Raw genomic sequence first — 13,365 nt, forward strand, 5'->3', positions numbered from 1 at the left:
ATCATTGTGAGTATAATTTCCTTTATCCTAACTTCCCTCATTGAGTACAACTCTTTAGGGTCTTTCTATGCTCTTTCAACATTTGGGTCACCCTCGCATTGGTATCTGCTGAGTGTCCTTTCTCTTGAGAAAGGGTCATATTTTCCTGATTCTTCACACATTAAGTGAACTTGGGTTAGATACTAGATACTGTGAATGATATGCTGAGGATTGTGTTATATTACTGATTAGTTGGATTCAAGTTGGATGCAGATTCTTTAGTAGCTCAAATCCTAGCACAGTTAGTTTATCTTTAGCTAGGGTCTGTTCTACATATGTATGTTACAGTACTTAGCCCGATAATTATGTAGAGATCATGCAGAGAATTTGAGGCTCCCATTTTCTGGCCCTATACTTCCCAGAATTGCCCCTCACTTTCCAATGGTCAAGGTCATCACTCTGCATTTTGGTGTTTCAGGCCAAAAAGATTGTGGTTCTCCATGAGTTTCAGTCAGCTCACATAATGCTCACTGTTGTCTGCTCTTCCTGTTCAATAGATACAAACTCTCCTGCAGTTCTAGAGAACACATCTATATACAGTTGACAATGGCTGACTGGAGAAAAGAGGCATCTCTTTACATATCAGTAAGATTTGCCAAAAGTCTTCTGCTATGCAGAACTATGTCAATAGGTCCATGCTAAATCCAATCACCAGGAAACACAATGGTATATTATGTTTGACTTAGTAAGTTTTATATAGCTCTGAGGGGGAGGATGGGTTCACCAAATAAATTAGAGACTATGTCACAAAGGGAAAAGCTGGTGACGATTCTTGGATAGTCAGTCAATAGTGTCTGCTACATAAGACTCTGCATTGCAAGATACCAGGAAATACTTTTCAAATAGACTAACATAGTAATGATAGGTCCCAGAATTGGACAATGCAATTAAATTAATTACTAGATAATTTTATGAAAATAGTATTGGAAATTTTATAAAGTAAAAGTTGATTTATTTTCATCTAACTGTATAGCCACTGAGATGGGAGTGTGATTAGTGTTGTTAAAGAATTCCAAGGTATGAGCATTCTAAGCATTGACATACAAGGGACAAGGAGAACATTCTAGCTGGGGAAGTATATGGATGATATATAATCATATTGAGAAAATATATGGTTAGATGGGTATCATTAGACTAAAATTTTCTAAAAAGTCTATGGTAAGTTTTCTAAAAAAAAAAAAAAAGCTAAAAAAGTATATTAAAAACAAGAAAAACAAGAAACACCTGATAATAATAAAAGCAACCTTCTTTGCTTAAAGAAGTACCCTAGAGGAGATAGGACCCAAATAGGTAGAGATGAGGTCCAGTTAGTTAAAGAGTGAGACTGATATTAAAAAATTAAGTCGTTTTTCCACACAGATGAAAGGAAAGGCCAAGAATTATTGCCTTGGGATAAATTCCTAGAAATCACCTGATGAAAGATTATATCATTGTCCTGCTCATTTATGCAATTTTTTGACAATTCCTTTCTGAAATTTTCAATTGACCTAGAACTTTCAACTGCTGATCACTCCACTGTCTTTGGACCTCTAAAATATTATAGGGGCACCTAGGTGGCTCAGTCGGTTAAGTGTCTGGCTCAGTGATCTCATAGTTCATGAGTTCGAACTCTGTGTTGGGCTCTGTGAACATGGACCCTAGTTGGGAATCTCTCTCTCCCTCTCTCCGTGCCCCTGACCCCCTCACACATGCATACTCTCTCTCAAAATAAATAAACTTTAAAAACATTAAAGAAATAATATAAAGTATTATAAATACATATAATCAAACACAGTGGTCTCATTAGGGATGCCTATGGTTAAGCAGGTATTAGGAATTTGACTTCTAACGCTTCTCATCCTAAAGTACCTAGATTTTTGCCAGTCTTTTTTCTTTATAGTAACTTGCATAAGATCTTTAAAAACTAATTGAGTGGCTCAGTCAGTTAAGCGTCTGGCTTTGGCTCAGGTCATGATCTCATGGTTCGTGGGTCCAAGCCCCGCGTCGGGCTCTGTACTGACAGCTAGCTCAGAGCCTGGAGCCTGCTTCAGATTCTATCTCTCTCTCTCTCTGACCCTCCCTGCTCCTGCTGTCTCTCTCTCTGTCTCTCAAAAATAAATAAAAAACAGAAAAAAACCACCTAATTTAGTCAGAGTTCCTCCTTAGTCCACATTTACATTTACTCACTATATTTCTCACTCTATCACTACCTTCCTAAAAGAAACAATTTTACATTATTTTTGCTTCAAGAGATGGATACAGTGAGAAGAATATTGAGTAGTTAGGGTACACAGCTTCTAAGGTTCTGTCAGTAATTAGCTAGATAATATTGAGCAGGTAATTTTTCCTTTATGGACCACAGTTGCCGCATGTGCAATTATAGAGGAAAAAATGAGATGAGAGTTTGGTGTCAGACAGGCATTTCAGTTCTCTTACTTCATGTTCCTAGAAAATAACCTGAGTGACAAGATGACACTTCCAGTGTTTCATATCATCCATGGTGCAGTACTGAAAAAATACAACCTTCATTATTCTGGGCCTCATATGTTAGAGAATTTTAAAGTGTGAAAAAATTTACCCCTTCCCCTAAATATTAGCCCTGGGCCTCAAAATGGTTTGGGTCAGAACCAGAAATATAATCTAGATTGCCTAACTTCCAGGTCTCATGCACATCTCTCTTTTTTTACCTGAAAATGTCATAATTATACACTAGGTGAGCCTGACAAATATTCTGAATTGTTCTTTTCTCCCCACGTGAACATTGTAGAAGACACTATTAGTGGAGATCATTAAAACACAGGTTATCAAGCATTTGTCATTCCACATCTTACTCGTATCTGGACAGACTCGACAATCTCCAATGGTATGAAAGCCTTGAAAGTAAAGGCTGAGAAGCTGTACATTCCAGCAGTGCCGGGAAATACACTTTTGTCAGAAAATAAACTCAGAATAACATCCAACAGCGAATACCATACACATCTGCTGAATCAAAGACTGATTTGAGCTTCAAAATATTGTTCAATTTAAAACACATTTCCTTTCCTTTCTACATATTTTAAGACCTTTTTAAATGAAAAATCATTAAAAATCTACTGGTTCACGATGATCTGCCACTCCAACGAAAACATGTTACTTTCTTTAAATTTATAAGTCTCTGTACAGTAGGGCTGAAGATAAAACAGTATTAAGAAAATGGTGCTGATTTATGTCAAGGGTCTTAAAATGGTTCTCTTTGCAAAATGTAGGGAAGGGGGCAACCACTCCCATCGACCCTGCCCCTGTCTAATCTTCCAGCCCCTTCCACAGGAACCTCACACAGTCTTAGAACTGAGGACAGTGCCACTTCTTCCCACCCACGAGGAAAGTTCCCAGGGGCTCCGGCTGTCGGTCTTACAGCTGCTTTGATGAAAGATAGGGATCTAGATGGGACCCCCTCCATCTGCCAGCCTCCCTTCACTGGGTCCCTGGAGGAAACAGCCACTGTGGCAAAAATTTCACCTTAACCTCATCCCTCCTCACCTAGAATTTACTTCCAGCTTCTGCTCTTTCCTGATGGGAGTTGAGGCATACACAGCTTTCTCTTTATCCTCCACCAACATCACACCAGTCACAGATTTCTAATTTTCCCTAATAGTCACTTAGTGAGGTGGCTTTGAAAAATATATTTGGTAATAAAGACAAGTCAGATAGGAAAGAAAAAAAAAGATTCCTTCCAAGTGACAGAAGCAAATATTTTTAAGACCAAAAAAAATATGTAAATGAAACTTGTTCCCAAACCTCTACACAACTCATTTCTCCCTAAATTTGTGTGCTGTCGTGTGGATGCAGCCTTGTGTATTTTCAGGAGGCCTAAAAGGGTAGTGTTTATCAATAAAATGTTCCTAAGTACCAAAACTAATTATACTTTATATTGCTAAATCTGGAAGTTGCTCTATTTAAAAAAAAATCTGAAGTTTCTATCTTTACCAAATATGTGGCTTCCTTGCTGTCTGTATTTCATTTCCCTTGCTTATTTACCAAAAGATAAACTAGTCACATTTTCCCCCTGGCTTTGCTTGGTTCTAATTTTTTTTTAACCTCACGGACGATTTTATTTTGGAGTTTGAGAATGGGAGATCCTGTTCTTAGGTCTACGGAGTTTCTTCTAGTTTAAAATTTTACTCAATTTAAAAATGCATTTACAGAAATTCATCCAACAAACTTAAAATTGAAAAACAGAGTTGAAAATGGTGGCAGAGTTTGCTACCTAAATTCTAACTCATAAGCAATGAGTAAACAGGGATCTTTTTCTTCCCTCGCAACCCACTTTGTCATCTATAAAAATGATTAGGCATCGTCCCTCAGGTCTTTAGTGCTCAGATTGGGGTCTGGTGTTAAGAATCCTCACCGAAAGAAGCCCCAAATGCTAACTGGAATGTCCTCAAGTAGCTTAAAAAGGCTTTTTCTCCACTTGCTATATAGAATCTACACGCTGCCATCTAGCCCTAGCTTCCTATGCAAAATAACCAAATTATATTTAATCTTGGCACAAAACTGGCTCAAGAGTCAGGTCTCTGCCCCAAGCAAAAGAAGAGGAAGAGTAACTTGGCACACAGAGCACTGTTCCCAAGTTAGGGCAAAAGGCTCTCTTTACCATTACTGTGGTAGTATTAACAAATTAAATGGAAGAGGCAGTTATGTAGAATAAGTGTCTACATTTAGGAAAGGAATAAAGAAGCAGAGGACATGCTTTTTAGTATGCATTCAGAACCCAGAACTTTCTGGAAGAATAAAATCAGGCACCTGAAAGAGAAAAACACAAAACATCAATGTAAAGAACCACTGTCCTTACGCCTTAGATCCTTCCAACGTAGATATTCCCAAACTTTGATACTGATATTTCGGAAGTTCAGAGTACTCAGACTGGGTACCCAGCACTTTGCTACCCAGAGAACTGTGTCTGAAGAGGAATCCTGGCTCTCCACTGGAGCACTTCACCTTCCTGGACTTCAACACATACCCCTAACGTCAATACTCCTTTCTGTTTTCCTCTGTTATTTGTCAAAGACAACAAACTCACATGTCTGTTCTTATATAGCACTTACATTTCTTTAGTAAGTCAAACATCCAAAGCTGCCTTCCAATTACAGTGGACCACTTTCCCTGTTGTACTAAGCAATTCTTCTACTGGGCTTCTTTCACTCTAGAAGCTGACCTCTAAAATAGAAAGAACCCAGTATCAATTCATATAAATAATATTCATCTGTTATAAGTAAATATTGAACTAGTGCAAAAGCTGTTCACATATTTGGAGGAAGGTGGTCAAAAGGTACAAACTTCCTAGTGCAAACAGGTACTAGGTATGTAACGAACAACACAGTGGCTACGGTTACGCGGTTTTATGAAATGCAGGAGAGTTGTTACAAGAGCAGATCCTAGGAGTTCTCTCACAGGAAAAATATATATTTTTTTTCTTTATATTGTATCTAAATGAGATGGTGGATATTTCCTAAACCTACTGTGGTGAGCATTTCACAACATATGTAAATCAAACCATCATGCTGCATACCTTATAGTGATGTGTGTTGGTTATTTCTGAATAAAATGGGAACAAAAAATGAAAATGGGCCACTTTAGCTCCGGGCCATCTTCTTAATTCATGCTTTGGAGTTTAAAAAAATATTTTTCAATCAATTCCAAATAATCTGACAGGCTTTGTGTTTCAAAATTAAAAAAAAAAAAGACTAGATGGGTAAAAAAAGAAGAGTAGGTGTTTGAAGGGAAGTGTGTGTACCTGTATGTGTGTGTTTAAGAAATGAATAAGGTAACTTCTCACAGTTACACTTCTAATTGCAGAAAATACAAGAATAAACTACTTCCCATACACATTTCCCTATTTTTAACCACAGCAAAGATGGGTAAAACAGTAAAAATAATACTGGCTCCATAAATAAATTCAGAAAATTCAGATATCTAGTGCTATCAAGTAGGAAGAATATACCCTAATCCACCCACAAATGAGCATGTCTTTACTTAAAGGCAAACCAGTATTTCTTTCTCACAAGTCAGCCAAAAAAATTTTCTAAGTCCTTTCTCCCTTTGCCCATAAAATTTAAATACATCAAACCAAAATATCCAAACCCCACTGACAACTGCAACAGGAACATGAAAGCCAGAATGGTATAGATAAGAAGGAGCCATTATAGTGGCTTGAGCAGAAATTCATTTTAAAATGACATATTTTTGAACTATTATCCTGAGGGCAGTCTCTTTATCCCTCAGCTGGGATTCAAGCAATTTAATGAAATGCTCTCCTAATTCAGGGATAGTCTAGGATGTTCTCAACCACAAGGACATGCTCTTGTAAAGGCACAAGTTGGAATAAACTGAGAATTTTCCAAAAAACACGCGAACCGCCCCGGAGATTAGGAAATGTTCTCCCTCCCTGTCCCGCAGCTTCGGCAGGGGCCACTGTTGTTCTTGCAAGTGTATTACATCTTTTTAGTACGTGAAGCTTTCTTGCAATTGGCTGGTTTAGTGCAAGCCTAGTAGTTCATTACTAGGAGCCCGTCATCCTGGGCAGCTTGCTTATCTTCCCAGGCCACCGCCTCCTGCTGCTCTCCTTCCTCCCCCTCCTCTCCCTCCCCTCCCTCCCCTTCTGGTCCTTTCTTCCTCCTCCTACACCCCACCTGTGAAGCAAGGGTAGCAGAATGAAGGAATTTAAAGTCTTTTCCAACTATAAAGGTTCACAATTTTATAATGGTTCATGCTGATAAGGGGAGAAGATAGACAAAGGGGAGAAAAAGGCAAAAACTTGATTTGAGCTCCATAAATTCTGGGTTATGTTGATTTCTGTGAGAATTTATTTGTGAAATTTTGGGATTGTCTGGACAGTAATTAATCCACAAAATTATCTGTATATATAGTTTGTCTTGTGAGTTTTGGTACTGTACCCAGCTTTTGTGACATACTGAACAATTCAAGGCTAGCTGCGTACTCATTTTTAAAGAATTGTCTTTAGATAAAAACAAAGTAGGCTGGAAAATAACACTGTTTATCTCCCTTCTTCCTTTCTAACTAAACTATAAATAAAGTTCAATGTAACAAATTTACTCACAAAAAATTACTGATTTTAATGATGAGGAAACATTTAAAATTTTTATGGTAAATTGAAAAGAAGAAAGGTGATTTTAATATGAAGCTATTACTTACTGTAGCTTTCCACAACTGCATGTTATTTATGAGCATAATTTCTACATTACTGTATTCATTTTCTAGAGTTGTTTGTGTGAAAGCATCTTATTGAACATTTAGCAATCAAAAATGTTTTTTGGACCGCAAAGTCATTCACTAAATTAAAAAAAAAATCTCTCTGCAATAACCAATCAAAACTCAATACTAGATTATATATTTCTTGAGATCAAATGACATATATCATTTTCTTCTGTATAATTCAAAAAAGATAGCATATCAAGCAAGCACTAGATGTTCCACAATGCACTTTGTATTAAATTACCCTCCTCTGTTACCTTGCACACATATAAAATATATTATTACACACTGGTTACTTAATGCAGAAGATGTGCACTGTAGTCAGTGTCCTGACTATAACACAGAATTTATCCCAATTGATTCATATGAAGAGACTTGAACAAAGTTACCAGTTACAGAGGTGTAGGTAGGGGAAATTAACAACCAAGGAAAGATGATGCAGACCAGCAATAGAGACGAACTGTTAGGACTCCTTGAGCTTATGGGGCAAGGGGAGGAAACAATATTGCCAGGACTCCAGTGAAAGTTGGAGCCCTGGAGGAGGGGTCATCCAGCAGGAAATGTGGATCTGGAAGGACAAAGCCAATGCCAGAAGAGTTACAGTCAATCAAAGAGGAGAAGGAGAGGAAGAAATACCCAGAGTTCTCTCTCTGGGACTCTGATCTTCTGGAGATCCCATTCTCCCACCAACAAAACCAACTACAAATCATCGTCCAAGGGACACCGGAGATGCACAGGTGTTAGCGCAGAGCTGAGCAGAGCTGGGCAGGAAATAGATCTGAGGACCAATCTAGGAAAAACCCAGAACCATGAATATCGCCTTCTCCCAACACAATAATATTCCTAATAGTAATTAGTGGATAATCTTCTTTGTGGAAGTCTATTTAACAGAGGCAAATTTTGTCAGATTGGGAGAGTGAGTTTCAGGTCAACTTATATTTGATAATATATATGTTTTAACAGGAGGTATACAGGATAGCATATAGATTAGGGAATTCTTACTGGGAAGTACTTAAAATAATAAGCTGGGAAACATAAAATATGCATCTAGGAGTCTGAGAGCAAAAGGCAAGGAAAGCAAGTTAGGTTGAGTTGTTGGTGAAAAGGATGCTGCCCAGGGACCCAGACCACAGGAGAAACTGTAGGGATTGTGTCAGGGACACATAGCAGGAAAAGAGGGAGCCCTGATCCTTCATGAAGCCAGAAAACAGAGGTCATACAGTGCCCTTCAGCTCTTTTTATAGGGAGTAGGACAATCAGGAAAAAAAAAAAACGTTCAGGGGCTCTATTTCTCCTCTAAAATCTTTCCATTTGTTTTCTGAGTCCTAAGATAACTTTACTTCATTCATCATAAATAATAAAGTACCTAAAACCATTCATTCATTCGTGTTTTTACAAGGGATGTTGCTCTGTCCTAGTTATTCGTAAAATATTCACTATGCACAAGGCCCAGCTGGCACATAATAGGTATCAATAAACTTCAGTTAAATCAAAACCAATTAAGGGGCACCTGGGTGGCTCAGTTGGCTAAGTGTCCCAACTTCGGCTCAGGTTATGACCTCACGGTTCAAGAGTTCAAGCCCTGCATCAGGCTGTATGCTGACAGCTCAGAGTCTGGAGCCTGCTTTGGAATCTGTTCCCTTCCTTTTCTGCTCTTTCCCTGCACTCTCTTTCTCAAAAATAAACATTAAAAATTAAAAAAAAATCAAAACCAGTTAAGTGAATGCATGAAGAAAGAAATGTTTAAATGTCTGTTGTTGTAAAACACTGTACCTTTAAAGAAAATGTGATGATGTGCCAACTGAGTCACAAACATAAATGACTGATATCATAGTGTTTAAAATTCTGATCACAGCTACATTACTACGAAACCTAGAGGGCAGGAGGTGGAAAGAAGGACATCGCTACAAAGGGACAGCTGGAAACACAGAAAACAAACAGAACTCTTCATACTTCACAGCTTTGTCAAGGGGAGGTTCTGTTTGCCAGCTGGGAGGAGGCACACAGCAGCTTTGTGGAAATACATTTGGTGTGTTTGGTGCCAACTGAGGCAAAATGGAGTTGCTAAGAACTTTTGTGATTTACTATATAATTTAAACATATAGGGGTCTTTTTGTTTGTTTGTTTTTTCCTTCAAAAGATCTTTGTCTCTGCCTGGGCTATTTTTCATTCTCCACCATAGATTATGAAGTCTGTTTGAAAACCTGGGAATTGGGCATTTAATTTAGTTTCAAACTCTGAAAAAAAATTAGTTAAGCCAATACCTGTGCTTTGAAATATCACACTGCTTTATGGAAATTTAGTCTTAGAATAGAGAAGGCAGAATCAAATTATAAGTCTGCTCATATTTTGAAGATCCCATGAATTTCCCAGAGGAGAAATTATACATTCAGATTATATAGAAAAAAAAATCCTTGAAAATGCATAACATGCGTTGCTTCCTAATTGTGTTCATTTCACAGGTTGTGGCAAAATAGCTCCCTTTGCCACATATATATCAATATTTATTTGGCTAATTAACTGGTACTCAATAATTCAACACCAACTACTTTATTACTTTTCTCTGGCTAATCTATCCCAGCAAAGATATATTGGTTTTGCATAAGTAAAGCCTCCTAACCATTCTTACCATTTCCATCCTGGCATCTCAGACATTAGAGTGATGAGTGGCCAGTGATAGGGAGTAGAGGGAAAAGAGAAAACAGACAAGGCAGATGTTACCGAAAGAATTAGGACAGCAGCCTCTAATTGTTAAAATCAGGACTCAGCACCTGAGTTCTAAACTCTGTTCGATCACTGAGTGACTTGGGTATCTATCTTTTCATTCAGCTATAAAGCGAATGAGGCAGATTTGACTACTGCTAAGGTTCCCACGAGCTCTGAAGTACTGCACTGCCTCTGTGGTTTAAGACCTCTTTCCCTTTCCACCGAAACCCCTTGTTAAAAAAAATCACTGTTTGATTTGTCCCAAATGTCAGGGACTATACACATCATCTCTAGCTACATCCTCAGAAGACCAGAAGCTCCAACAATGCCTTAAAACTGGCCTCTCCCATGTCGGAAAGGGAATAAGAGCTGAGACACAGTCATGAGGACTACAACTGCAGACTTCAAAAATAAGGCCTGCACATGTCTAACTTTGTAGAACAGCCTGGCTGACTTTTGACCTGACTTCTTATTATTTGAAGCAGCTTACTGACACTGCCAATTACATCACACATAATAGAACACACATCTTGTAATTGAACCACAGATAGTGCCAAGCAACATAAAGAATCCAGGAAATACATACTTAAAATGTAAACTGCTCAAACAGAAGGGCTACTGAAGGATCTGGAAGTACATACGCAAACTGCTTCTCGGAGGCTAAATAGCTACAGTTTAGGATTCTTCCGTGGCTGCTGCCATGGTCTTGCTTTTAAAAGCCTCAATAACTTCTCAAGACATCACATTAAACAAAAGGCCACCTCTATTTCCTCCATTAAAGATTTAACCTAATATTACTGGATATGTTTAGGACCTAGAAAGAAAGCATGCCTTCCAGAAGTTAGAAAAAAAAAAAAGAAAAAGAAACACAGCCTTTGAGAATTAGTAGGTACCACTCAAATCTGAAGCTTGTACTGTCCTTTTCAATCCTTGCAGAGAAACAATTAATAAAGGAACCCATTAAGACCTGATTATTGCTGCTAAAAAAAGGAAGGTAGAATTTCAGTCCTTTGAAGTAACTGAGAATGATTCAGGCCTCATTACAGAGATATAATCTACATTCATACATTTATGTTAGTGATTCAAATCTATTGGGAGAGATTGAATTCCGTTAAATAGTGCATCTTTCCTGTGGAACTTTTCTCAGGCTTTCTCGGGCTAACCTAAGAGGTGACCTGACAATGAAAAGCAGTGGAGTATTTAGGGATTCAACTGTGCTATAAAAGAAAGGCTGTACAGAAAAGAAAAAGAAGAATGAGATATAATCTAAAAAGCTATGTCAGCTTTTCCTTTGGGCTGTTTTGTAAATGCCCTTCCTGTCATCACGCTGTACAGAAGAATGGCGAGAGGACTCCAGAACTTTCAAACACTGCACCTGCTGCAACCAGATTTTAATATGGTAGTTTGACGATGTGTTTCCCCCCCCATTTCAAATGGAATAAAAACACAAAACCTCTCACAAAGATCTGAATAGCTTTCTTTGCTGGAGCAGAAAGTTGGTGGGTATGGGGAGGTAGCGGGGTGGAGGGGAGACTACCTTCAGGGTAGAAGGGAGTGCCTGTTGTGAGTTTAAAAAAAAAATTAAAAGGATCCCAAGCTGGCATCAATAGTGTTGATGCCCAGTGTAGAGAAACCTCAAATAATAACTTCATGTACTTTGTAACTTTTCACAGCAGAATCTTCCCTGTATGGTTTCTTCAAACATGTTTTAAAAAATGGAGTTTTAGTTGTCAATTCAAACATTTGGATTCTACTGAACAATTGGACTGAAACGCAAGTCCCTTAGACACACTACACTCTCTTTCAGGCATTTGTTAGCTCAGGTACAAAACAGTGAACTAGAAAATTAAAATTAGCATAGTAATTTCATTTTTAAACATCCATGCTTTAGTAAAAGAACAAAACTGTAAGCATACATGTGCCGTATGCTCTTTATTTAACTTTCCAATTAATAGCTACAGAAATTAGAACTCATTTCATTAAATTAAAAACCCTACTGTGGTGTTCACATTGTCAAAAATCTTTCCAGTAAGCATTGCAATTGGTTATAAACAATGCAATTAAAATTCTGATTCTAACATTCCAGGGTTCTATTTCAAAGGGCCTAAATGCATAGGAAAATGTAAGAGCATGCATATAAAGTCATTTTTTCAGGTCACTAAACAACATAATTGGGCAATCATTCCTAATGCCCATCTCTAAAGCTAATTTTTTTTATTTCTTTGTATTTTCTTCCATTCACAATGAAGACAAAGGTCAAAGGCACGTTACAGGGATTCTGGCTTGTGGTATATACACAAGCACTTCTGATTAGTTCCCTACAAATTACAGTTGCAGAGATCAAACTCCCAAGTTCACCTTGAAGTGATTCTCCATCTTAGAATAGCAATCGAAATATTAAGTTGAACCATATGAAATTGCCACTTGGGAAGGTCAAAAAATATAGTGGCAATTTCATATGCTTCCCCATAAGGCTAATATCCAGCTGCCTTACAGAACACAAATATTTTATATCATCACATCTTCAGTAACTCTCTCCAGTCAAGCCTTCCCTTGTTCAGAGAAATCCTAGTAGTGATCCTCTAGTAACTCTTACTTGTATTGGAACCAATTATCATAGTATTTCCCTCTCCTGCCTCTTAATTCTTGGCAAGCCTTCCTAGCCAGGGAGTTGGTTCTGTCTACACCTGGGTTGTGGGCATTGCTAGCAATGAGAGTGTTTCAAGGTGCTGAGAGTGGGTGGGAAAGAGAGGGAGACTGGTAGTAACACTTGTAAAACAGCCCTCAACGTTAAAGGCAAAGATAGAAAAGAAAAAAAAAAAAAAGAAAATGCCCCTTTTATGACCAAGTGCAAAGGAAATCGCATAGAAAACAGCAGAATTTGGCCAAATCGCATGGCTAAGTCTCCGCAATCTGAGTAAAGTGGGTTCGCTTTGAAGTGCACGCGTGATTCAGTAAACGACTCATGCTAGCAATTAGAAATCGGTCTTTTCGGTCCCCGATTTTATTTGCACCAAGAGAGAGGCGACTTTTAAGGGTGACGATAAATCTCCCTGAGCTTAAAAGGCAGAGAGGGCCAAAGTGTGAACTTTTTACTTCAGCAACGGAAGCGAGAAATCAGTGATTCATTAAAGCAGAGACCTCCTTGGAAGCTGGCAGAAGAGGAGGAAAAGCAGCTAATTATGTCTTCCTTCTCCGTGCTCGCCCCGACCAGTTTATAGTCTGCTGCCCGAGAAGGTTTATCCTCAGCATCTTCTGCTTTCTCCCCCAGCCGTCCCCTCCTTCTTGGACCCGGAGGGGGCGAAAAAGCAGTCAGCCCAGCACCGAGCTCCAGGTGGCTCCGAAGTCCTGCACTGCCAAGAGAAGGGGCGGGGGAGCCTCCGCTGGAAA

The 13,365-nt window shown here is 38.5% G+C and overlaps 1 long non-coding RNA gene across 1 annotated transcript in view; it reads right to left on the reverse strand.

The window, feature by feature from the left end:
* Window positions 1–4,697: 4,697 nt before the first annotated feature.
* Window positions 4,698–13,365, reverse strand: part of LOC115293161 — an 80,423-nt gene continuing 71,755 nt past the window's right edge. Inside the window, exons 3-4 of the long non-coding RNA XR_003909394.1 lie at window positions 5,103–5,214; window positions 4,698–4,800 (exon numbers count right to left, since the gene is read on the reverse strand). This is a non-coding gene — a long non-coding RNA (uncharacterized LOC115293161). The remainder of the gene's footprint in view (window positions 4,801–5,102; window positions 5,215–13,365) is intronic.

The sequence above is a fragment of the Suricata suricatta genome, chromosome 6 (assembly GCF_006229205.1).
Source record: "Suricata suricatta isolate VVHF042 chromosome 6, meerkat_22Aug2017_6uvM2_HiC, whole genome shotgun sequence".
NCBI lineage: Eukaryota > Metazoa > Chordata > Mammalia > Carnivora > Herpestidae > Suricata > Suricata suricatta.